This window comes from Trachurus japonicus, chromosome 16 (genome assembly GCF_045865225.1).
Source record: "Trachurus japonicus isolate A0001 chromosome 16, Traja_1.0".
NCBI lineage: Eukaryota > Metazoa > Chordata > Actinopteri > Carangiformes > Carangidae > Trachurus > Trachurus japonicus.
Window position 1 is genome coordinate 1,337,289 of NC_140922.1, and position 27,338 is coordinate 1,364,626.

The window sequence follows — 27,338 nt, forward strand, 5'->3', positions numbered from 1 at the left end:
TAATTATTATTGTTGAATGTTGTTGTTAACTTATAACCTTTTCAAGTTTAATAATAATTAAAAAAAAACACCTAGACTGCAGAAAACTACCCTTTTCAGTTTCAATGTTTTTTTTCAACAATGTTTCTTCAAGTAAAATTAAATTAAATTACATTAAATTAAAGAGAACATAATTATATTATATATAAAGCCTATTATATAAAATTCATAAAATATATGAATCCAAAGGTAATTCATTTCCCTTTTAAAGGCATCTCTCTCCACAGTGCTGCAGCTCCTCCACACTGCTCCCCCTCCCCCTTCCTTCCAATTACAGTCTTTTTTTTCTATCTGCTTTTCTTTTTCTTATTTTGAAAGATTCAGCAGGAAGTCATTTTGGTAGACCTCGACTCTCTTGACAGTGGCGCGAGCCCCGGGCTTCCAAATAAGGAATCCGGCTGTTGCTGCGCGCGGACACAAAGACAGACAAGGACGCACCGGAGCCCGCGAGCTGGAGACGACGGTTCCAGAGAGTCGCACGAGCCCTCTTTGATTTGCGGCTCCGTCAGACCTGCGCGTTCAGCCGGAGAGCTTTCACTGTGGCGCCTCGACACGGGAGGAAGGGATTTTAGATCTGGAAAACTTTTTTTTCCTCGATATTTTGTGGAATAACAAAAACAACAACTATTTAAAAAATCCAACACATATTAAAGAAGGATGTGAGAACGTTTGATTTTTTTGGAACAATGTAAGAAAAGCGCATTGAGTGAAGACGCTCGGGGTTTTACGCACGAGAAGCGCAGTCGGAACTAACGGACCAACTCTTGGACTTTGCTCATCTTCTTCAGCCCGTTTATTTTACTAAACACCAGACAAAGTTTCCTTTTATAATAATGCATTTTGTGGACTTATCGTAGGCCTTATCCCGGGCTTTTGGAATTGGTGGCTGCCCTGTGAATGCACCGACTTTTGGCCAGTGACATTATGCATCAAAGGGATTGCTAACTCACTCAAGGTAAATTCTCCTTTTATTTAAAAAATATGATTTCGCCTCCTATGTTCGCCTTCAAGTTTACTGTGCACACATGTGATCTCAGCTTGTGCGGTGTTTCCTCTGCGTTTTGTTTTGGTGAGATCCCGTCGATTCCTTTACTGTAGAATAAGAAATCAAATTTAAAAAATAAAAGAGTGACATGAAGTTCAGGGTTATTGTGGCTGTTGTGTTGCCCATGTGAAACTGTTCTGCTTTGGCTGAGAAGCATTCCCCCGCAAGTCTCCCATCCATCCATCCATCCATCCAGCCGAGCCGCGGTGTGCTCAGGGAGCCGCACCGCTGGTGGACAGTCGGTCGCCGTCTGGATTTAGTGAGTCAGCCCCGAGAGGATGGAGCAGGGCACGTTTCTCTGGGGGATTCGGCGTCGCTTAACTTCATTCAATAATTATGGGATTTGAAGAGTTTTTGCGCATTCGCACGTGTTAAACAGCGACCACAGCATCATTTAAAACACCATGAGAATGAGTAAGCACAACTCTGTTGATCGGCACGTATGAAAACACACCCAGCTCAGTGTGATTGTGTAATTAGACCTTATATGGTTGAACTTTATTTTATCCCCCTCCGCGCATCCTTTGCGGGAGCTGCTGCTTCAAAAAATGTGATCATTTCTCAGCCTCCACAGGTGAGGCGTTTCTTTTTTCTTTTCTTTTTTGAAGCTGATGAGCAGCTCGCTGGATTGTGTTTGCTTAATCAGTGTGTGCTTTGTCAGTGAACGGGGCTGCATTTGAATGCAGGCTTTTTTTTTTGAAGTTGAGTGTGGTGCTGGGGCTCTCCGGCCAAGAAAACGCAGCGCGCATCCTGGTGCACGTCTTATCGGAGTGTCATAATTGGAGGAAGTGAAGTGTACATATTTCCCCTCAGACTGATTTATTAGTATTTTAACAACTGTCTGAGGTGATGGTGTGTAATTGGGAGGAAAGATGAATATAGAGTCAAGAAATATGTTATTCTTAAGTGTTTTTTATTCTCCTCCACTCTCACACACACAGTCTGTAAATATTAGACCTCAAGCAAACTTTAAAGCTCCATATGATCAGTTATGTTCATCCTGCATGTTTGGTTTCCAACTGAATGTGCACAGGTCATGCCACGGTGAGGCATGGTGGGTTAGGTCATGCTGAGTGATACTTGTGAGGAGAAACCAGCAGCACGGAACAGCTGATGGCTTTGCAGTGGAGTATATAGGCAGATGAGCTGAGCACTCTGAGCCCGTCGATGTGGCGCACTTTCAGTCAGCCTGGCTTCACCAGTCCACCGACCAATAGTGTGGGTTTGCCACAAAATGGGTTGTCGCTCACTGTCCCCCTCCTGGCACAAGGAGCCTCCCTCTCCTCTCCTCTCCTCTCCTCTCCTCTCCTCTCCTCTCCTCTCCTCTCCTCTCCTCTCTGCTGCAGCAGGACTCAGTCATGTCCAGGCTGAGGTGTGTGCTGCATGTGCTGTGTGCACACACTAAATGATGAGGAAGAGGCAGAGGCAGGCATGGGTGATGCTGATTTAGGAAAAAAAGAAAAGAAGAAACATATATATTTTTTAAAAACTGTATTTTTCATTGGGTTTCTACACATTGATGATTAAAATGTAAAACTTCTCAGTGCATTACCATGCTCTGGTTGTCTGCTGTGTAATTATTTAGTCCAAGCTCAGACATTTTCAAGTTCCCAGATCATACTACTGGGGGCGCTATAAAAACATACAACCCTATTCCTCCTATCCATTTAGCTTCTGCTAAGCTGCTAAACTGGAGAGTGCCTATTCCTTTCTATTTGCCTATTTATATTCAAACAGTTTTTGGCCAAACAAGCTCTCAACAGTCCTGATGACTGCACACTTTAATAGAACGTTCACCTACTTGTTTACTGCCCACGAATGAGCTGCAAAGTTAAGATATCAGATTTGGCTGACGTATGATTTTGAAAGCCAACATCTATATTTCTAGACTCAAATCAATAGTTGATTTAAAAAAATAGTTTGAAAAAAGATGCAATAAAACCCTCAACAGAACCAAAATGAATGAGATTCTTTTGGGTTAGCAGCTCTCTAAAGCAGCCCAGTGCTGCATATGTATTCACAGGCATTCACAGAATACATTAGGCATTTAAAGGTCAAATTATATTCAAAGCACCCCCTTGCCACATTTATGCTTAGTGTCCCTCAGTGTGTTAAACTCAAGCTTTCATCCTCTCCCAGATACAACTGCATCTCCATCACCCTGTACGACACAGTCATGGTATGAAAGCCTGTTGGACTACCTTTGACCGGAGTGGCTGCGGCTCGTGTCACCGCTAAAAAAAAAAATAGAAAAAAAAGATTGTTTGCATTCCCCAAAGGATGGCAGTTGTTTCCCGTTGGCTGAACTTATTCTTGACCTCTCATTAATATAGAACCGTTCACTTCAAAGCCCTGCAGATGAGTAATCAGCGTCCTGTGGAGAGCAAATATCGCTGTTGCCTGAACCTAAAGTAGATTTTTGTCAAAACCGCATACGCACAGGACCCCCCCCCCCTCAGATCTGGATATTAGCAACTCAACTGTTTTATCCCTGAGAAAGGGAGCAGATCACAGAAACAGCCTCAGCAGTATAGTAGTGGCCCTGACAGGAACGGGCTGGCTCAGAGTCACAGAGATGAGACAACCCGGGCCTTTTCAGAGCCATTCATGCATAGTTTTTTTTAACCTAGATGTCCTCCTTTGTTTCTGCATCTTACATCCTCCTGCTGCTTGGGAAAATACCCCGCGCAGCAGTGTCTCCTCGCTCCCTTTCCTCCACATCTTCTCCTCCTCCTCCTCCTCCGATCACTCCCTCTCCAAACAAGGGCGCAGTGTCCGAAGGCTCGTGTGCAATCAGAGAACCTCATATCTGAATTTGTGACATCAGAGGAGACAGAGAAAGGAGGAGGAGAAGGAGGAGGATGAGGAGAGGGAGAGGAGAGGGGGGGTAACAGAGGCAGTCATTGAAAGAGTCAGGAGATGAATAGATGGGTGACGAGGAGACAGTCAGTGGTACGATAGAGATGGATTAAAGGCCAGATAGAGAGGGACTGTAGACGCGGGGCGGCGTGACATAGACAGACAGTGCTATTCTGCCGCCTCGGAGCTGCACACATCGCTTTGTGTGTGACACCCACCATGCTTTGGAGTAAATGCACAGCAATCCGTCAGCACAGACAGGCTCATCTCACACACACACACACACATACTGTTGAAACACAGACGCTTTAAAGGTGAACATGCCAATACCCCATGTCCTGAAAGCTCCTAATGGCTTCTCAACAGCACTGTGGGGAGGAGATCTTTGCTTGGAGCGACTTGGAGGTTGACCAGATCTTGGAAAAACCATTGGCTCCCTCTAATTAGCGAATAAACGAGGAGCTTGGGAAGGGGCGTTTAATGAGGCTTGGCCGATGTGGAGTTAGATGGGAACTTGAGCATGACGATCATGCAACAGCCACGGAAGCTACGTTCACACCTCGCGTTTGGCTCAGAGTCGCTCCAACGATCGCTCACGTCCAGGATGTTAGTCATGTCTGACGACGACGAGAGCTGACGGAAGGTCTTAACGCAGACGTGCGAAGCATCCGTTGGGGAGCGCTCGATGATGATTGTGACGCTCAATGATAAATTGAAATTAGCGGCGACTTCCCCTCGAAAAATACCCGTCATCTAACTGTCAAGTTGGTGATGTCAGTTCCAATCTGTTGTTTTCTCCTGTTGCTTCCTTCAGCGTTGTGGCTCAGCAGCAGCTCGCCCATGAATCACAAGGTTGGCGGTTCGATTTGATCCATCAGCTCTTCCAGGCCAAATGTCAAAGTGTCCTTGGTCAAAATAATGAACCCTGAATTGCCCCTGATGGCTGTTCCATCACTGTATTAGTGTGTGTATGGATTTTTTTTTTTTTTTTTTTTGTATGAATGTGAGTGAGTGGGGGAATATGGCACTGTACGATTGGGGAAGTGCTATGTAAGTGCAGTCTATCCATTTACCATCCCCCTGAGAAAAATATGACATTCTATGTTGAATTGAGCCACGCTGGAGAGACAGCTGTGTAAAAACAACTTTTGACTCAAAATTACCATAATGTGCTGTATATGGCCCTGTGAGCAGGAGGTTTGAGTAGGTGGATGGCTACGTGACACAGGAAACAAAGGAGATCTGTTATTCAGTTTTAGTTTAGAATGTTCAACAGTATCAAATGCTTTACTGTACCTTCGTCTTGTTTTAGCTTTCTTCTACCATCTCTTGTGTTAGGGTCAGTTTTGACCCGTGTTTTAAATCAGCTGTAAAATACACTAAAAACATTTATTTTCATCCAATTTGTTTTTCATCTCATGGTTACATTAGGTTTCCTTATCAATGAAAATGTTGGTTTTAATATTTTTGGTGTGGGCCTCTGGGCCTTTTTTGTCAGTATGCCCCTTGACTTTAATTTAACCTTCCTCTTCTGCCACCATCTCTTGTGTTAGGGTCGGTTCTGACCCGAGTCTTAAATCAGCTGTAAAACACACTAAAACAATTATTTATCATCCCATTTGTTTCTCATCTCTTGGTTACGTTGTTAGGCTTCCTTATCCATGAAAAGGTTGGTTTTGCACTTATGATTTCAGTTTTAACTCTCATTTTATTTTGTTTGAATAGAAGTCCCTGACAAAGTCAAAAACCATTGATGCAATAAACAAATGTATGTACTTTTATGCATTAAAAACCTAAAAACTGGTCAGTGGCGACCCGAACACATACTGAAGCCCTGGTGTGTAGAACATGGTTCCCTTACCAGAGACTTCGTTAAAACCAGTCAGCAGCTGTAATTGGCTGGTAATTGCACTGTGCTGTTTCCCTCTCACTCACTCTGACTCCACCACTTTGGCCAGTACAGTGTACAGAGTACTGAGTTTTGCACTGGGTCAAAATAGTTTTCAGGGGAAGACTCAATTCTTGCGTGTTTGAGCCAGTCAATAGTGCAGGATTCTTTCACACCGAGGATGAAATGCAAACGTGGTCTACCTCTGCCTGGCTGCTCGATGTAAAGTCTGATCTCGAGTGTTCAATCTACACAGATTTGTATTTTAACGCTTATAAATACCTTTTGTCAAACTGCCAGCGCTAAGCTGAGTTTCTGCTCGACTGCTCTCTCGACAGTTGTCTCCAGACAAAAGGCACCGTGTAGCACCTCAGCCTACCTTTATAGCTTAGCAACAGGAATGATTAAGTGATCACACAGTCCCCTTCCACGCTGCCGGCTCTTACAAGACAGCGCTGTCGCTTCATTCATGACTGAGCAGAAGAATAAATAGAGGCAAAATGAATTATTTAGTTTAAAACTAATGTTTTCTCACTTCCTGGTGAGTCGCAATTTTCACCCTGGTAACAGACTACCCAATCACACTGCGTGACAGTCCTTGACGTTAGTTGTAACATCTCTAAACTTGACAACCTGGGTGTATTGGTTCCCACGTGGTCTACACTGCTGTGTAACGTATGGCCACACCTTCAAAGACCTTTGCTGTGCACTGACCTTTGCATATAATATAAGGATAAAATATATCGGTGTAGGTGTAACTGTTGTTTAAAACATATCAGCAGTGTTTGCCACTGTTGTTGTTTTTTTCAGTATCTTCCTGAGGCATTCCAAAGTCCTGCTATAAAGATGATTCATAGGACTGCGTTCTGCTGTGGTTTGGTTACAATGACACATCAAAACAAACTGGTGTGGGTAACATGGCTTGATTTATAAAAGCTTCATAAAACTGGACTGTAAGTGCTGCTCATAGTGATCAACTTAGAAGTATTACCTAATGCAGCTGTTTAACAGTGTACTAATGAGGTGTTTTAGTGTCTCAGCATTGTATAGCCTGCAGGTGTACTGAGTGAACAACACAACAGTGTAAACTTGAGAGATACATTCATCAACCATTACACAAACATGTCTCCAAATTACAGAGTCTGGTCTGGTGCCCTCAAGAGAAATTTTAAGGCCATATTAAGGAGGGGGGAAATATATAGAAAGATATTTCAACAAGTACCATGGAGCACTATTTATAGATTTATTGGCAAAAAGGCAAATATATCGGTGAAAGTACCTGACTTTTTATGTGTCAAGGTTTCCAGGGTTTCAATTAGCAGGATTCTCCTCTGTTTTCTATTTTTATCTTGATGTTAGCAAGTGAGTGTGTGAGAGCAGCAGAGGAAACACCTTCACACCTCAGAATCATCCTCTGGAAGACACTAATGAAAAAAAAAAGAAAGAACCCAGAAGCCAGTGGATTAAACTGTGGATGATATGCATACATGCATTCATAAACATCCATTATAAAGCTCAAGAATTATGTCTGCTTAAGACTTAAGATTGCATGTTGTAGATGAATATCATTGGTTTTGTAGCCTGTCAAGAACAGAAACAGATGCACTGGAAATCACAGATAAGTATTCACGTTTAAGAAGTGTGATGGCAAAGTAGCATGTGCATGCAACACTGTATTTGAAGCCTTTTACATGATGTAAAGCTCTGTGAAAACATCCTCTCACCTGACATTGCATAATTGGATTCAGTCAGTTTTGCAGCAGAGCCATAGAAACGAACAAACGACTGCTGCTCCATTGTGTTTGTTGAGGAAGTCCATACCCAATAGGAGTCAAGAGGCTCTTACTGCACAGGGAGAAACACACATATTTACAATGTGACCATAAGTGCAAATATCATTATATGTTCCAAAGGGTCTTCATTCAAGGTTTAAGGCTGATTTATTGTCATTCTAAAATAGGCTTTCACATGAAGAGAATGATATTCATATTCAGGTCTCAGCAACAGAATAATATTACAGTTAAAAATGTAAAAGTGTAAATATGTATGTAGGGGACCTACAGAATGACATACTTCCAAGTAAGGGACTTGAGATGTGTCAAACGCAAGTTACACAAAGCAAAAGGAAAAGAGATAGTCATATATAAAATAGTGTTGTCTGCATAGAAGTGTATATTAGAGTTCAGGAACCATGGGAGAGACAGTCATGACACCACCAGTGGACCCAATGATCAATTGATTGATTAAACGTGCAGATAATGCAGCTGCTGTTGTGCAATAACACAATCTCCAATCAGATGGTATTCACCAACTTCATGTAGTGATAGTGAAGTTAAAACATGAACTGGTTAACTACCCACAACTCAACCTGCACCCTGTGGCTGGTTAATTAGTTGGTTTAATGGTTACTCTAAACCTGAAAGTCTGAAATAAAGTATGTTGCCAGAGTGAGAAATATTTGTTAAACAATATTTGTTGAAGCACTAATGAAGTTAAACATTTCTCCAGATGAAATGAAACGGTGAATGAAATCCTCACACACGTCTGATTTGTTTCCAGTGATTAGATTTTCAAAGCAGATTTGAGGAGGGAGAGATGCAGGGGAATTATTATTTAAGGATTTAATTATTTTCCAAAAACTCAGATGCATTTCCAGATGGATTTGCAAGCAAGGAGTTGGATTTGGCTTTTCATTAGTCAGACGATTGTTTTGTGTTGATGTTGGTTCTTCGGTCTGTGTTTGCTCTTGTCGTTTAGCTGTGTCTAAAGGTAATTACTAGGAGACAAGTTTGCACTGGAAAACTGAAACACAGAGTGATCAGGTCACATACAGTATGTGGATGTTGCCTCTGCTGTCACATTAGTTATGAATTTCTTGGCATTTGTTATGCATTTGTGAAATGCACGAGGCAAAATCTCTGCACTGATTGAAAATAATGACTCACCTGCAGCCACGAACACTGTTCAAATAATACAAATCCACCGTTTTTTCTCCTGTCTGTTTTTCTAACCACTTTAAAAAGCTTTTTTAAACGGCGTTATTTTTCGTCAGTCCAGGTCAGTGTTGACTTGCCTGTAGCACAGTAAAACATTTCATCTATCTATCTGTCCCATTCTTGTGAATGTGATATCTCCTGTACATCATGAAGGAATCCTCTCAATTTTAGACCTTCACTTTGTTAAGGTCAAAGCTCATTCTGACACACAACAAACATGCTTTTAGGTAGGCAGATTTATATAACATACATATTATATATGTGAAGTTTATGCTGTTTATGCATGCGCCAGGGTCTTCGCTTCACACTTGCTCCACTCCTTTGCTCGTCTTTGTTTGAGCAGGAAGTTAGGGGAGGAGTCAGAGGCTGCTGATGGAGATGATGGTGGCAGTGGAGCAGCTCACTCTGAGCTTCAAAACTACTCTTCTTAAACCTGTTGGTGACATCACAGAGGCTACATCCATGTGTATTTACAGTCAATGGTCAATACACCACTGTCAGAAGTCACACACACAAGGGGTGGTGACATATGTGCTGAAACTTGGCTGTTTGACAGAGGCAGTAATTTTTACTTTTCCCCCTCTTTTTATTTTACCATAATAAGACTCTAAACCAGGTCAAACTATGGCCAGCCTGTCAAATATTGGTCAAAAATGTCCAAATTATAGCAGAGACCACAAATTAACAACACTGCTCCCACTGAAACTGAATGTAATTTGAATGCAAATTTTCTTTTACTTTGAGGTAATAGCTTTTACATTTAAAGGAGACCCCTTTTCCACGAATTAAAATTGTTCCCAGGTGTCTTAAAGACATGTCTGTGACATGCTTTGGTCAAAATCCCCCAAGGATCAAACATCACAGCTCTTTTCATCCTCTCTAAACAGCCCTGTTCACAACGGCTGGTTTCAGTGCCTGCCCCTTTAAATGCAAATGAACCACTGCTTGCCCCGCCCCCTCTACTGGTACCAGGTAGGGGTGGGAATATGCAAATTTGAAAACTAATGACATAATTGGAAGACAACTTAGGGAACAGCTCGTTAAACCACATGGATTTCAACCTAGGGAGTCTGAAAATTACAGATTGTTTTGTTAGTTCTCAAATTTTGGGGCCTGAAGGCAGAACAGACACCTAAATATATGTTATAGAGCCTTCAAAAAGTGATATTCCCATAATATGTCCCCTTTAACTCTTTCGCGACCACACTAATTCCTCAGCACATCCGCTCAGGACCACATGTTTTTGGCTATTTGTTTACCTTATTCTCACGTCGAGCCGCACTCTGTACATCACCTAGAAACAAACGGTCGGTTCACGTGGTTGAAGAGTGACTTTCCAACGTGCTCCTCGAAAAAACGGCGAGTTTTTCCGCCGTTTCGTTCGTGAGTACGAAGGAGGAGAAGAGAGCTGGGTTTCTCCAAAAACGGAGCTCCCGCTGTAGTTTCAGAGAAAAACGCACTTTTGTGTCAAGTGGCAATCTGCTCATTTTACCGGTACTCTGCAGTGTGGCGTCTCCCAAATCATTTCTACGGCTAAAAAAATATATTTGTAGGCAAATCTGGGGGGTGTGGCAGTGTGGAGAGCAGCGGTGCAGTGGTGTGGGTCTCTGGCTGCAGCGCAGCAGCTCCGTGACACTGCTGTGTGACTGGCCGGCGCTGAGTGCTCTGGGGCGGGGGCGGCCGGTCACAGCACCCGCTGCAGAGCGCCCGCTCCGTTGCACCGTGAAAACAGCCGTGATAACGGGCTTTCAGATCCGAGTCTCCAAACCAGAAACGTTAGTAACAGCACCGGAAAAACTCGCCAGATTTGTCGTCGGTCGCTTTTGTCAAAAGAGGGTTTGGAAAGTCGCCAGATTCAGCGAGAAAGTCGCAACACTGTAGCCGACAGCCGCACAGCGCTGCACGCTGTCCCCAGAGCAGCATTCAAGGAGAACGATTACTCAAACAAAACCAAAATCACACAGTTTATAAAAAACATTATGGTTTGATTTGAGTTTAAAACATGGTCGTGAACGTTCGGCAGGCTGTGACGAGTTAACTCGTCAATGGTCGCGAAAGAGTTAATGTATATTTATTCACACAAATACTCTCCATCCATCTAATACTGGCCCGGCCATCAAATTTTAAAACTCACTGTGTGGCCCCTGAGCCAAAAAGCTTGCCCACCCCTCCAGCATTGCTCATGCAACAGGAAACAGTGTGATCTGTGTAACCTCTTCTGGCAGAGAAGCACAGGTATTTCCTCTCATCGCAACAGAGAAACAAAGACTAAAATCTCAAATGAAGAACAACTTCTGCTCGGCACCGCCAGCTCCTCCACTCTGACGAGCCCTGAGCTGAAAAAATGCCACAGAAATTAGTCACACGCACGTAGGCATGTTCGCGGCATTTCCCCCCCACGCACATACTGTACATAGACACCTTGCTTGCGAAACCACAGATGGTTCCCTCTGCTTCCTCCACAGCTTTCTCAGTGGTGTCGTGACCCTCCTTTTGGCTGAAAATATGAGTTCTTATTAACACATTATGCTGTCTTTTTTTTTTTGCACTTTTTCAACTCCTGGCACTTTATTCATTTATATCATTTAATAATCATAGCTCCATGCATAGTCTAATGTCCATTTTCAGAAACGTGTTGTTAAATAAATTGTCTCTGTAATTGCGTTTGTGTTCCCACATATCAAATGATAACCACATGTGCGTCAGCCCTGCGCGTATGCAGATGCGCCGCTGCCTCTGTTTGCAGACGGCTCTGCGGCTCGGCCCAGAATAGCTCAATAAAACAGACGCAGGTAGTTTCATGGTGCAGGTTGAAATGATCTTTTCTTTATCCTCCGTGATGAGGCCGAGGGAAATCTTTGATCTGGAGTGGCTAGATAATCATCCGTAGCTGAGCCCTGATTTCCATCTCCGTTCAACTCTCCCCTGGAAGCTCCACGAGCAGCCATCAACACTGGAACTAATCAGGGTTATTACCACTTTCCTCACTTCACAGCACACTTCTCCAGATGTGGGATCTGCTTCACCGCTGCATTTGTTCTTCATGTTGATATTGCAAAGTATATTGGTGTTACGGCGCCGGTCTGAGGCCACTCGTAGAGAATCGGAAAGTGGTCTCAGGTTTTTGAACGTCTCTTTTTCTGTTTGCCGACGCATTAAACATCCTGACCGTCATCTTTTCAAAAATCCTTTTATGAAGGTTTCCAGCCAGATCTGCTCCACTGTAACATCAAGGTGTTTGATCAGAGATCTTATTATGCTGTAATTTTACCTGCACTAAAGCCGACCTCGCCCGGGCTCCAGGAGCTGTTAACCCTCTTTAAAACTTCTAAAGCGGAGGACAAAGAAGGAGGATGAACAGAATAAACTGCTGTCATCTTTTCATTATGTACGTTTTGCTTGACGTCAGTCGGTCCAGCTCACATTGGGTTAGAGTCCCGTAGGGGCAGATGTGATCCGTGTCTGTCACAGCAAATACCAAGACAAGGTTTCATTTTAAAGTTGGGGGCTGATGGTATTCAACTGAATGAACGGTATTAAAATGAATGAAAACACTCTTATTCTGTTTATTTTGTACTTTTATAACAGGAGATGCTTTTTTTTTTATATCCCACTGAAGAAACGTCAAATGCTGTCTGTTCGAAAAAAATGAACAGAAAAGTAGACTTATACATTTGAGACTTTTTGTTCCTTTTTTCTCATTGTACTAAACCATGACATACTGTACAGTGGCATCATGCAAAAGTCTGGGTACCCCTGGTCAAAATGTCTGAATGTGAACAGTTCATCAAGTGGAAGATGAAATGATCTCTAAAATAATTCAAGTTAAACATGAAACACTATTTTTCAATATTTTAATCAATATCAGTGTGTTATTTTAGTTTTCTACAGTTGTAGAGTGAAAAAGGGAAACAAAGCAGCAGCCTGCAAAAGAATGAAACCCAGGAGACTTGAGCTCTCAGATAACTTTGACCAAGAGCAGGGGAGGGGGGGGGGGGGTTACTAAGTACTAACTATGCAGGGTGGCCAAACCTTTGCTGAGGGCCCTTTTCCTTTTCTGTCATTTTGAAAATCGAAAAGATAAACATAAAAAAAATATATATTAATTGTTAAATAAATGTAAAGGGAATGTATCATCTGTAACTTTCTGTCTTTTGGAGATCATTTCATCTTCCACTTGCTGAACTGTTCACATTAACAGACATTTGGACCGTTACACCCCTATTTTAAAGTGTGTGGTCAGTGTCAGGTCAGGTGTGAGTGTGACAGCTGTGTAACATCCTGTTATGTTGGTTCACATGATAATGGACACAGAGTTACATAATCTCGAGGTTCAGCATAATTCTCTCATGTAACCTGAGTCTCCCAGTTCAAAAAGACCTGTTGATGTCATGCCGACATCATGGCAGCACCGTCATGTAAAACTGACCTTTCACTATATATTCTCTATGTCTAGTCTGAATCTGAATATGACACAATAACGTTTGTAGCTTCATGTGGAGACAGTGATATTTCAGAGTGAATCGACAGAGTTGGGAGCTCTCAGATGCTCATTTTTATGTTAAACTCGAGTGTAAGTGTCATATCAACAACTCAGATTCAGAAAAAGAAGAATCCCAGCTCGAGATTCACAACGGAGTGATAAAACTTGAACTTTATGATGCCTGAAATATTATCACTCGTGCTGCATGACTGTAGTATCTCATTTAAACCATGTTTATTGTACTTCTCTATTTAGACGCTCCCAACACAGCTGTTTCCAGAGGCCTAGTTATCACTGTCGCTGTCGTAAACAGCTCTGAGTTTGTCCTTCGCGCAGCTCCATATACCCAGGATGCATCTGCAGGCAATTTGTCTTCCTTTAGACAAACGTCTTAATAAACTTTTTGTCTTCCTCAAACAGAAAGCAAAGCGGCCCCCATAAAGCGCTGACTCTCCGGTCTGCCGTTGTCAGCTGCGTGTTGTACAACAGCTCTGCTGAAGTGAGGCGTTTCTGCGTGACCCCTCCACGTTCCACCTCATTACATCTGCAATGTTGTTTTCTCCACTTAGAGGACACTGCAGCTGGATACTGAGCTTGGCATATTTTGTCTACTTGTGCACTTGTTAATTTGCTGTTATGCTCCTTCATGTGGAGCTAATGGTGGGCAGAAAGAAAATTAAGAAAACAAGCAGCCGTGATATGAAAGATCTTCATTTTTCCTCTCCTCTTCCAAACACTGGCCATTTAGATTTTGTTTTTTCTCCTCTTAACTTTGTGTTCTTCTTTCTTCTATTTCTCTCTGTAAACCCTCCCCTTCACAAATATCCGCCTCCCTCTCTCTTCTTCTTCTTCTTCTCCCCTGTTGTGTTACATCTCTTCTCACTTCTGCTGTTTTCTCCTTAACTCTGTCTTTTCCTCTCAAATCTATTCTTCTCAATCCAGCTGCCCTTCACTTTCATCACCTCTCCTCCCGTCCTCTAATGTGATCTCCTCTGAAATCTCATCTTCTGTGCACTTTTCTCCAAAGGCTCAAATGTTTAAACTGCACTCTCCTCTCCTCTCCTCTCCTCTCCTCTCCTCTCCTCTCCTCCCCTCCTCTCCACTACTCCCGTCCTCTCCTCCCCTCTCCTCTCCACTACTCCTCTCCTCTCCTCTCCTCTCCTCTCCTCTCCTCTCCTCTCCTCTCCTCTCCTCTCCTCTCTTCTCCTCTCCTCTCCTCCCCTCCTCTCCACTACTCCCGTCCTCTCCTCTCCTCTCCTCCCCTCTCCTCTCCACTACTCCTCTCCTCTCCTCTCCTCTCCTCTCCTCTCCTCTCCTCTCCTCTCCTCTCCTCTCCTCCCCTCCCCTCCTCTCCTCTCCTCTCCTCTCCTCTCCTCTCCTCTCCTCTCCTGTGTGATGGATGCTGTGGGTCAGTGTGCAGCCTCTGACAGTGATAGCCTCTGTCACTGTTCAGAGTCTGTGGCTGTTAGTGTTATCCCCCCCCCACACACACACACACACCTCTTCCTCCCCAACTTTATCAGCAGTCTTCTCAGGTCATTGACTCAAGCAGGAGAAGTGGGAGAAGGTTGTTGTTTTGCTCCAGGCTCACTCTCCTCCAGAAGCAACAGGACATGTGATACTGATGAAGGGACGGCCAGTTACAGTTATTACTGTATTGTGGTGGATTTTCCTTAGAGCCGCTTGTTGCAACATTTCTAGAGATGAGAGATTTGTTTTCACAGAAGTGCTCACATGAAACCGTCAACCCCGAAGTACCAAAAATCAACAGCATGAATTCAACCTACATGTTACGTAAAGAAACAAATGATTGAACCTTTAGTCAAGGTTTTTATTGTGATGATCCAAAATTCAAGACCTCGATACAACTCAAACCAAATATTGTAGTACTTTATTTTACAGTATTCTTTTTTTTTCTTTTTTCAGAGAGAGGGTATTGTTGTCTTTTATACAGTATTTACATACTAGGTCATGCATTTCTTTTGATATTTGAAAAATATTGCACGTGTTGAGAAGTTATGATATTCACTTTTTTGTGTTTTTTTCTTGAATCTTGAATCTTTTGGAGGATTGGTCAAAACAAATCTAAAGTGAGGTGCAGCTTCACCTTTGTTTCCTTGTAAATATCCTGTTTTCTTGTGTTTCATTGAAGTGCTTACTGTAACTTCCTATTATTTGCATGTTTATTTATGAGCTGAAATTCAGTGTTAGTAAGAACAGAGAGAAGAAGAAACAAGAATCAAGGCTGATGTCAGTTCTGCTCAGTATACGACATGTTCAAGTCATGATCCCGTTTGTTTTCCATGACACCTTCTTGCATTATTTCTTTGATCACTGAACCAAACAGGTGTAAAAGATTGTCAGATTCTGAATTTGCCTATAAACACATGTGGATAGAGTTGCACTCTACTAGAAAAGAGGTTTATGGTTTGGTTTTGTGAGGATTTGTCACTAAGTGATCACATACACTGTAATGTGTTTCTTTGCCAGCCGACTGTGTATCTCCCTCCGTATCTAAACGCACTGAGACAAATGAGGACGCCAAGTTTATGACCCACTGCTGAGTGTGGCTCGAAATGATTCATGGAATAGTAACAACCTGTTTACAGTTCGTACCACGTACCACAATACACATGAACTACAGCGTGTGTAACTTCAAAGTGTTTGTCACCAGCTGTAATGGAGCTATAAGGTCACACTGACTTTGCCTCAGTGTCTTGCCTCTGGCAGGGGTGAGGCCAGATGTTTCTTAGCCAGCAGGGTGTGTGTGTGTGTGTGTGTGTGTGTGTGTGTGTGTGTACTGAGAAATGATTGGAGAATTTACAGAAATGTTAAAAATAAAATTTGGGTGGCTAAATATGAGGAGGTCATTTGCAAACATCATATTCATCTTTTGCATTCAAAGTAAGAAGAACACTCTCACAGATAACTCCATGTTTCATAATTCAGAGTTAAACAAAGTGTCTTTAAGTACAGTATTTAACAAAAACAGTCAGAAAATCCTGTTTTACTTTATCTCTTGTGGAATAAAACGCTTCTCTTGCTTGACTTCTCTGTGAACACTCCCTCTCCCCGGCTGCAATCATCTTTTCTGCCCTGAAGAAGATGATATCACAGACTCTTCGCCAAAATTAAATGTCTTTGACGAGGACTTTGAGCCAAAGCTACATCATCTCTTTCAGACAGAACATCTCTGCAGCACAGAGAGGCAGCCATGTTGCAGATCCTGCACACTGCTGAGTGGAAGAAGTGATCATGTTGTGTTTCTTTTCTGCTTGAATGTGCTTCATGTTCAGAAGAACTCAGTCATTTAGTGTTTTTGCAAATGCATGAAAAACATCTCTTGATCTATGATTATATAAAAATCAACTAGGTTTGTTACAGAACTTATTTACAGCGAGACACTACACGTACTAACAGATATCACCATGAAACTTCCCAAGTTTATTACTTACATTAATACAATAATTTATTGTAATACAAGTGTTGTCAAATGTTAAATTTAAATATGTGAAAGAGGCATTATCTAATTAATCTAATTAAATATGCACTAATTTGCATACATTTCCTGAACAGAAATCTGAACAATGGATAAAGCTACTTTCAAATTTCTTGTTTTATTTTGTTGACATATTAGAGTCAAACGTTTTGGATATCTCTTTTTATCTGTCCATTGATGATAAAATACTGCCAGTTGTAAAATAAAAAAATAAAAAAAAAATTCTAATGTTTTTAGGGATAAAATGTTGTATAGATCAGGCTGTGAATGATATATCAACAATCCCCTCTGTACAAACATTCAGAATAAAACTGGAAGGTTTGGTGTATTTAAGTGTAAGATTTCTAACACGGGGAGAAAAAAACTAATTTTGAGAAAACAGCCTTTAAATATTTATATTGTAAGATTCTATAAATTGTTGTTGTTAATCATACTTCTACGATTTGTTTCTGATACAAAGGAAATGAGCCAAAAACACTGTGCAAGAGAGAAAGAGCTTTACAGTGATACCTGACATGACATGGGTCAGACAACAGGCTGCAGTAGAATGTCAGATTTTGGTGAATACAGATGATAGAAGACCAAGTCAAGTAAAATAAACACCTTGATGTACGTATATTTTCTACAATTTCTTCCCACTAGTCTGAAAGAAGACATGTTAAGGAAGCAAAATAGCCCAAAATCTCACAAGTGATCAGTGCAAGAACAAACTGTGTTTTTGCCTGTAGTGTCTCACTGCAACTCTGTAACTGCAAACACATCACCTTGACATGGCGGTTTTCCTCATGAGAATCAACAATCATAACAGCGCCAGTGGTCTTGTTGGCATTGACAACTGATTGGCTGCTGAATCTCATGGCAGCTACTTAGTGTTTACAGTTAAAAGAATGTGTCCTTTGCGAGCGGTGCTGTAAAGGTTCAGAAGGTTATGTTGACACAGACGGTGTCAGCAGGCTGTTAACCTGGACCAGCGCCGGCTCTGTCGGCTCCCCAGGCAGCGCACACAGGAGTTGAGATACTCTGACTCTCTGTCAGGCAGAATATCAAGCTGCCAATTGGGAGTGTGTTTGATGCCGAGCCATTGTTTTTGCTTTGGCTCGGAGTCAAAGAGAGAGCAGTGAGCAAAAAAAATTGACAACAGGCAAATACCAAATCAAGTGTCTCTCGTCCCACCTCCCGTCCCGTCCCTGGTGTGTGATGAAGATGCTTAACCCTCCTGTTGTCCTTCTGGTTCAAACTGACCCAAACTGTTCCCTTCCTCCATCCTTCCTTTCTCCCTTCCTTCTTTTTCCTTCCTCTTTTGATCCAGTTGACCTGATCTGTTCCCTCCCTCCATCTTTCTTTCCTTCCTTTTTCCCCTCCCTCTTTCCACAATCCTTTTTTCCTCCCTTTCTTCCTCCTTTCCCTTCTTCCATCCTTGAATGAATATGTTTCCTCCCTCCATCTTTCTTTCCTTCCTTTTTCCATTCCCTCTTTCCACAATCCTTTTTCCCTCCCTCCCTTCCTTCCCTTCGTCCTTACTTCTTCCTTCCTTTTTGACCCAATTGACCCAATCTGTTCCCTCCCTCCTTCTTTCTTTCCTCCGCTTTTCTCTTCTTTCTTTTCTCCCATCTTTCCCTTTGTCCTTCCTGCCTTCCTTCCTTTCGTCCTTCCTTCCTTGTCCCAGGAGGACAACAGGAGGGTTAAACATGTCTGAAGTGATCTTTATTGCAGACCTTCCACCTCCTGCCCTTTGTAGAACCTCTGGAAGCTTTCATCGCTGTGGAAGAGGATTAGGGCCACTGTGGAAAAAATAAAAGTGGGTTCTGACTTCTTTTCTTAGAATTGTGACTTTAATCTCAGGATTCTGAGAAAAAAAAGTCAGAACTCACTTTTTTTTCCCCACACAGTGGCTCTAATCATCTCTGTCTGCACTGGAGGAAGAACAGATTCGATTTCTCTAATGCTGACAAAGTTTGAATTTCTGCTCAGCCGCTGCTCGTGCTAACTATACCCAAGTCTACTACCTCTGCCAGAGAAATGGGAAACACAACATGCCTCACTTGCTGTGCACCCAGCGATTTTTCTCAGTAAAGACCTCACAGGAACTTTTTTTTTTTTTTTCACAACACAGAGTGTTGAAACTAAACTGGCTAAACTTTTATTTCCGTCAGCGCGAGAGCAGCAAAACAGACATTCATTTAAATGAAAATGCCACAGCCCATTACTTTAATGTAGAGTTACACAAGTGGAAAGGGAATGTGGATGAAAATGTCTGTTCTGTTTGGGTGCGGAGCAGGAAAGTTTGTGCGGTGGGAGAGGCAGCAGAAGCCGAACGGTATACGGCTACAGGAGGGGAGCAGGTAGCTGCCATAGGCACAGTGTACAGTGATGAAGCAGGCCTGTCAGTGTGTGTAATCAGCCATGTACACTGTGGCCAGCCACCAGGGACACACACACTCATTCTGTCTCTCAAAATAACACTCACAGGCCTCTTCATTTCTCACTCATGATCCAGTAATTCACTAAAGATTCAGCACTGTAATGTCTCTTGCTGCTTTGTGCACGTGTGTGCAGTTATTATCGCATTGTCATCAACCGCAGGGCTGGGGGGGAAAGGGGGGGGGGGGCACGGTCCAAGTCCCGCTCACATCCCCTCACAACATTCTGACCTTTAAGTCCTTTAGTGTTTTTTTTAATTATGGGTGTTTTTTATTTTAATTTACTCACTGTGCTCATCTAAAAGCCATTGCTTCTGTGACCCGTAGAGGGATTTCATTTCAAACATACTCTTAACTCATTGGCTGCCAGCCATTTTCAGAGCAGAGAGCCCCATACTGCCAGCCGTTTTAGAGCATTTTGAACGATCTTATAAGACCCACAGAATATTGTGTTCTATGACTATATAAACACCGAAACTACCAAGAGAAAGAGTAGACTCTCCTTGTTCAATAGGAAAAAAAAAGTTTGTTTCTACATTTTTCCGTTCTTTTGTAAACAGCAGTAGAACGTAGGCTGGTTTCGCCAAAAACAGCAGTTTTTGACCAAAACACTGAGAAAACAAGCTTTTTGTGGAAAGAAACATGTCAAGCAGAACAGTGACTTTGACGTTGATATTTTTTGCTTTAGTGACACCTCACACATCTGAACAGTGTTCTCCTTCTATAAAACAACAAAAACAACACTGAGAAAGGACTTTTGATGGCAAAATAATAATTTATTTACAAATATCAGTAAAAATGCATTAACTTTTTTGTACGTTTGTAGCTGTCACATGACCTCTGCCCCATGGTCGACCACTGCTCCATCCACCACCTGTAAATTATAGAAATATATAGAATTACCATAAAAATACATCTCTTATAGATGTAGTCAAGTGTGATGTGGAGTTTTTTTTTTTTTAACCTTTCCGATCAAAGCGATCCGCCCTTCTCTAAGCAGTAAAAGTTAGCTCGCTAGCAAGTTAGTTTATTTTATTATTTTTACCATTGATGTATTATATTATTACCTTCATGTCTTTCTGGAGCGTGGGGACGAGTCTCTGCTGCTCCTGGTTGATCCGGACGGAATCGCTCAGGTCACGTCCACCGAGCCGTCAGTTGAGCTGGGCTCTGGTCTGTGGTGACGCACCGTCAGCTGCTGATTCTCACCACTCGGCCCGGCTTGATCGCCGGTGTCCAGCGTCGGTGTCTTTTTCAATGATCTCCGTCATTTTCTCACGACCGCGACCCTCTTCCTTTCCGAACTACCGCGACACACACGGTACATAATGTGCCGACGTGCGGAACACATAGGCTCCGTGCATAAGTTTCTTTAGCATATCTCTTGTCATCTCGCTTCTTCTTCTCATAATCAATGCTGATCTCTCATCCAAAGAGGGCACTACTGCCCCCTACAGGGCCTACAGGGCACCTACACGTCATTACACTAGTTTACAAGCCTGATATTGATGGACAAGCTCCGCCAGACCGTCCTCCAGCCCTTCCCGTTGAAAAACGCAATTGACGTCTATTGACGTCAATGGCAGTGAACGGTTGTAATTAGATTGACGTCTATAGACGTCAATGGCAGCCAATGAGTTAACAGCATGTCCTTAAAGGAATAGTTCAACATTTTGGCAAATTGGCCCATTGCCATAATCCCTATAGTCATAGCAGTAGGTTTGTTACCATTATTTGTTGGTGCAAGCTATTTTTAGAACGGCGGAGCAGAGCCGTGAGCTGCTCAGAGCTACACTATACAGCATTTCCCTCATCAAACTCATCAAATTCCACAACAACTCCAAAACGCTGTCATGGACAAGTTGTGACCTGCACATTCACCACGCTATGAGATAATAACAGAACGTTACCAGACAGAGTTGTTTTAGAGGGAAATTCATGCAAAACAGCAGTCTCTGCATTTACCTCTAAAACAACTCTGTCTGGTAACGTTCTGTTATATCTCATAGCGTGGTGAATGTGCAGGTCACAACTTGTCCACCAGAGCGTTTTGGAGTTGTTGGATTGTGTATTTGATGAGTTTGATGAGGGAAACCAAGAAATCCCATGAGCCTCCATAGTGTGGCTCTGAGCATGGGCGGCTCTGCCCTGCCATTCAAAAAAGATCTTGCACCGACAATCAAAAGTAACAAACCTACTGCTATGACTATAGGGATTATGGCAATGGGCCAATTTGCCAAAATGTTGAACTGTCCCTTTAAAGTTACAGTGACATGCTGCATCATTCACAGAAGGTTTTTGTTGGTCAATTGCTAAGAAGATTGATTTAGATTGCTCAAACTGAAATGGGCCCAGTTTGTGTGACCACACCACATTTTGCAGTTGGACCAACAGAGGGCTCAGGATCTTGATAAAGTTTTGGTTCTTTTTGTCATACTTGACAGTTTCGACTGCTGTCAAGTTATGACAAAAAGAATATATAGCCTGGATATAAGAACTTTATCAAATCTAAGTAAAGAGTAGGCCAAATGAACATATTACTTATATACTTACTTATGACTATATTGAAATTTAAATTAAATTGGTCTCAGAACTGACAAAGCCAAAGGTTGTTCATAGAGACAGCATTGTTGTAATCACAGAAACTAAATATGGAACACTGGCTAAGTAATTAAGCCCCTTTAAGCAGGAGAAGGGGAGGACGGGATGCATGACGCAGATTCTTTGTCAACAGTTCCGACTGTTGGGAGTCCAGTTGGCTCCTTCTAGAGAGAGATCTCACTGTACCCTGTGATACATTGTAGAGCTAGTGTGTGGTTTCTGTGATTTTGTTCAATTATTTAATCATATTGTTAGTAGTTTGTTTGGATTGAGAGCATATTTTATTAAAAAAAACCACACACTCATTTGATATTTCCAGTTTATTCATGGACTCACTGTGATGTGGTGATAAAACCATGACGCTGTCCGTGGTGCTGAAGTAACAGAAGCTCCCCATCTGATATTACAATGTCCTTACAGCAAATATCACATTCTCTCAGGTCATTCTGAGAGATATATCATCTGTACACTCACTGTCAGTGACCTCAGTTTCCTGGAGAAGTGAGGGAGCTGTTGAATCTTTGATTTCCACTACCATGGCGACAGGTGTACCAGAGCATACAGGAGCCATAGAGTAGCTCTCCCATCTACTGTCACTGCTTGAAATTTCTTAAGTTATGACAAGTGGGTCATGGTCATGACTATCTTTTTTTTTCTTTATCCACTACTCTTTCAAGGTCAACAGTGAACGTATACAGTATATTGTTGCTGCGTCTCTATTCAGGTACTACATCACAACATGTCTGTTTTCAAAGACACCACTTCAGATGTTGATGAAAAATGTCCTTCATTTCACAATCAATAACAAATCCAATGAGTGGATCCTTCAAAGTTTTCCCTGCATGCTGTTGATCAGAGAGAATAAGGTGGACTCAGCAAAAAGAACAACAACAAAAACATATATAAAGGAAGGTTTAGTTTTGTGCATAAATCATGTCCTCCAATGTGGACCCTGAAAGGGGCGCGGCTAATGAATTAAAGAGTCAGGGGAGTTGTGCAGGATTTTAAAAAAAAATATTATATGGGAAATGCAGACAAGGCAAGTTATTTGTTCATTGTAAAATAAATCCTACACTGCATCAGATCTCCCATGATCCAAGGGCAGCATTCTACTTGTAGATGTTCTACATGTCAGTCTTAATCCTCACAAGCCGACTTGTAAAAAAAATACACATATAGAAAAATGCGAATATGCTTTAGGACGTTGTGGTTGAATGAGCCAAAGAGACTTATGAGCATATGGCTGCATGTGTGAGTTGTTTATGTATATGTGGCCATTGGCTCCATATGGAGAGTGGGATATCATAAATCCATTGCTCAGGGGGGTGGGGAGTGGGGGAGGCGGTGTGTGGGCTCTGCAGCCCCTTCCCTCAGGGAATGATTGTAGAGGAACCACAGTAATAGTGGTTGGCATCGGGTAATTGTGCCCTGCAGGCATGTCATGTTTTTTTTTTTTCTTTTTCACTTTTGCACTGCGGAATCACACCAACACCCCACGGGTGTTTAAAAGAAGTGTGGTATAGACAGTGACAACGGTTAGGGGGGGTGGGGGGGGGGTTGAGGGATGAGATGGAGAGATAACAAAGGCAGGAGAGAAAGAGATACAGAGAGTCTTGTCTCATGTCAGACTGGAATCACAGTGAAAGTGAAACTGCAGACTGAGAGGAGACGCTCACTTCTGCCCCCTAGGTGTCTTCACAGGAAGGACACGTGCACACTTTGGAGCGCGATGGCCGATGTTTGTTTCTTTTTGCATCATGATGAAACCTAATGAACGAGCGTCATTTCCCCTGTAGACAAAGTGGACATTTGAACTCATTCAGTTGTGTTGCAACTGTCCAGCGGTTACAAACCAGATGCATGAGAATGGTGATAATCAAACCTAGGGAGACAGTGTGGTGGACCAATCATGAGCTCCTCTCGTGGCCTTTCGAAGCAGCGAGGGAGGGGGACAGACTAAGACCCAGACCTAGGTGAAGGGAAACATTTAATTTCCCTAAAATTAAATTATGTGGCCCCGAGTCTGCAAACGAACAGGCAGCTGACGTGTGCTGCTGAGTAGAACTGTGCAAACAATTAGGTTAAAGGCAAATCCATTTCATCTCTGTGGTTCCCTTCCCCTGCATATTGAAAAACTCTCATTTTATGAACACAATAAACACAGACAAGTGTATTTTCTGATTTATCTCGTAGAAGAAAATGAAGTGGCCTTTAGCTCTTCAAACAAACTAATACAGAACAGAACAGTGTTTGATGTTTTTATTTTTTTTAGGAGACATGCACAAGGTCAGCTGACATTAATCCTGGTGTCTCATCAAAAGATGTAAATAATTAATGGAGGTGTCTGAGCTGTGCCAGCAGTGTGTGAAGTATAAACTGGGTTCTGGGGGAGGAGGTGTGAGTTCACCTCTGTCCCACGCAGAAGGAAAAACACACTGAAAATAACCCACTGAAAGTGTGGAGGTTGTTTCTTTTCCTCTCACTGCCCACTGCACCTCTGCTCCCATGTTTAATCATGGCTCACGTCTGCTGTTTGTAAATGTAGGAGGACAGATCCAGATTCAGGTTGAGCTCTGAGTACAGGTCTGAAGACCAGATCTGTGCAGGGTTCTGCTCCGGAGATGAAGATGGCCTTGTGTGTGTGAACTCATGGAAAAATTTTATTTGCCTGCTGTGTGACATTAGACATGATAAGATGATACACCATCGTGTCTCATCTTATCATGTCTAATGTTCTAAGGTTGGTTCACACAGTTAGTTGAGAGTGGTGTTTCCAGAGAGGTTTGAGGATGAAGCAACAGAACTTAAGTATAAGATAAGATAAGATAAGATAAGATAAGATAAGATAAGACTGAGCTTTTATTATATTTCTTATTTTTTTCATATTGAGTTTCCTGCTGCCTCACACAGCAGCTATCAAAGCTGCAGACTGAACCCTGCTCTATGAAAGGCTCACTCTTGTTCCCATCTGAAGCCGTTGTGGTTGTTTGACCTCGGCCTTCCTTGATGACTCAGATGACTCGGTAAATTAAATGTGGGTTAGAGCGGGCTGGAAATCAATGGCACATTCATGCTGCTGCTTTCCCCTCCATCCATCACAGCATTATCAAAATGACAACGCTGATGACGATTTCATCGGTTAAGTGCTGGTTCCTCTGGCAGGAACATGTGGAAGAAGCGGTGTGTTTTCAAAACTGTGTGTTTGTTCCATCACGTACAAACACAACTGTGTCCAAACACCAGCTTGGTCATTTCTATTCCTAAAAGCCAGAGGCATGTTTCCAGGTTGTCTGTCCATACGTATATACAAATGTTCCTCTTGAATAAGAATATGATATCACTGTAGATGAATAGATAGACTTTATTGTCAATACACAACAGCACTTCACAAAGTGATCAACAGTGTGTTGACTCTTTTTCTCATTGAGTGACTTGATCCTGTGTAATTCTTTTTGTCTGTTGACGTCTTTGTCTCTGTGTTGATGCTGCACAGCGCTTCAGTCGGCTCGTGGCTTTTGTTCTGTAAAAGAAATGTGATTTGATTTTAACCAACCCATGCATGAGATCAGATGCCAAAATCTTAACCACATGTTTGTCACGTTATCGCTATGGTGATGAAGGCTGAGCGCTCCGGAGGCTGATGCGTATTTGTATTATAATTAATATCGTTACTGTTTTATTGCTGTGTTGTGGAGCCATCCTTGTTCTAATTCCTTTGAGCAGCAAAAACTCTCCAGAAGGCATCCCATGATGCTTTGTGTGGTTTCCTCTGTCTACGGATCGATTCATCTGCTGTGTCCAGCAGTTTGAACCAGGCTCAGACAAAAGATCAAATCCGACTGTTAACAGCAGCACCGGGCTCTGTCACAGTGATGATGATGATGACTCAGACTCGTGGTGTCTTTATGTCCCATCTGCAGACAGTTCAGTCAAATGCTGATGTGTTACCAGAGCATCATGTACTGTACCTGTAAAGCTGTGGTGTCATCAGCTGCAGGTACTGCTGTGAGAACCTGTGATACAACAGATACAGCAGCTGCTCACCTGTCTGTCCATGAATTCTGAAATTAAAGGGATATTTCAACATTTTAGCTAATTTGCCTATTGCCATAATCCCTATAGTTTTAGGAGTAGGTTCATTTACCCTTAATTGTCGGTGCAAGCCGTTGTTAGATCAGCGGGGCAGAGATGTAAGCTGCCCAGCTAATGCAACGGAGGCTCATGGTATTTCTACGTTTCCCTCATCAAACTAAACACACAATCCAACAACTCCAAAACACTCAAGTGGACAAGTTGTGACCTGCACATTCACCACACTATGAAATAATCATGTATAATTATGTAACATTACGACACATGAAGTAAATACTCGAAACTACTTGCGCTTTTGAAATCACTGGAATGTAGAAGCGTGGCTGCGTGGTGAATGTTCAAGTAACTTGTCAATGAGAGCGTTTTGGAGTTGTTGAATTGTGTATTTAATGAGTTTGATGAGGGAAAGCCGGAAATACAGCGCGCCGTGCAGAGCTCACGTCTCTGCCCCGCCGATCTAAAAACAGCTTGCACTGGCAATTAAAGGTAATGAACCGACTCCTAAAACTATGGGGATTATAGCAATAGGTGAATTTGCCATTATGTTGAAATATCCCTTTAAACAAGCATCAACAATATTCAAATTATCACAATTTGTTCACTGTTGATGAAGACAAATTAAGAACGGGTCAGATAACACGTCCACTTTCTCCTCCCTCTGTGTCTGTGGGAATGTTCTGGTTTGTGTTTGAGTGCGGAGGTTCTGATGAGGAGCTGCAGCCGAGCCCGACTCTGGGAATGAAGAGAGAAGACAGCGAGGCAGTAACAGACCCACACTGTCCTGTGGGTCCCACTCAGCTGGGGTGTGTGTGTGTGAGTGTGTGTGTGGAGGTTTCCCAGGGTTGAAGGGCTCCATTGAGACGGGCTCTCCTCCTTTCTTCTCATTTCCATGCAGAGGGGACCAGCTGCCTACACTCGGCCATGACGGCTGAAATATTTACCACTCTGTTTACCAGGGATGTCCTGACTGACAGACCCTCCCCTAACACACACACACACATGCACTGCTGCACCCTCACCCAGCACCTCCCTCTCTCTCTCTCTCCCTAATCTCTCCCTTTCTCCTCCTCCCGTTGTTCCTGCGTCCGAGCGTCCTATCGGCCGTGGCTCGGAGCGTCTTACACTGGTTCTGTCGATAATAGACTCTTTGAGTGACAGATTTTAATCCTGTCCCATTCTAATGATATTTGCTCTCGCTGCAGTGTGTCACCCGCTATCAAAATGTCACAGGCAGATTTACAAGTGCATGAGCTGCCAAACAAAGCTTATTTTAGTCTGGGGCTTTAGGGGTGGGAGAAAAAAATCCATATATACTACAAATCAATGGGGGAAATTTACGGCTGGCACCTGTGGACTGGAGATTGCGAACGGCTCGCATACACAAAATGGGTTTGATGGTTTGTGTGAGTCTGTGTG

General features: G+C 42.6%; 1 protein-coding gene across 9 annotated transcripts in view; it reads left to right on the forward strand.

Annotated features, from left to right (window-relative positions):
* Window positions 1–439: 439 nt before the first annotated feature.
* Window positions 440–27,338, forward strand: part of adgrb1a (adhesion G protein-coupled receptor B1a) — a 226,568-nt gene continuing 199,669 nt past the window's right edge. For 2 of the 9 annotated variants that reach the window (XM_085803409.1, XM_085803415.1), the window contains exon 1: window positions 440–994. The gene's annotated coding sequence lies outside the window, so the exon portion shown is untranslated. The remainder of the gene's footprint in view (window positions 995–27,338) is intronic. The other 7 variants (XM_085803410.1, XM_085803413.1, XM_085803407.1 and 4 more) reach the window with 5 other exon arrangements.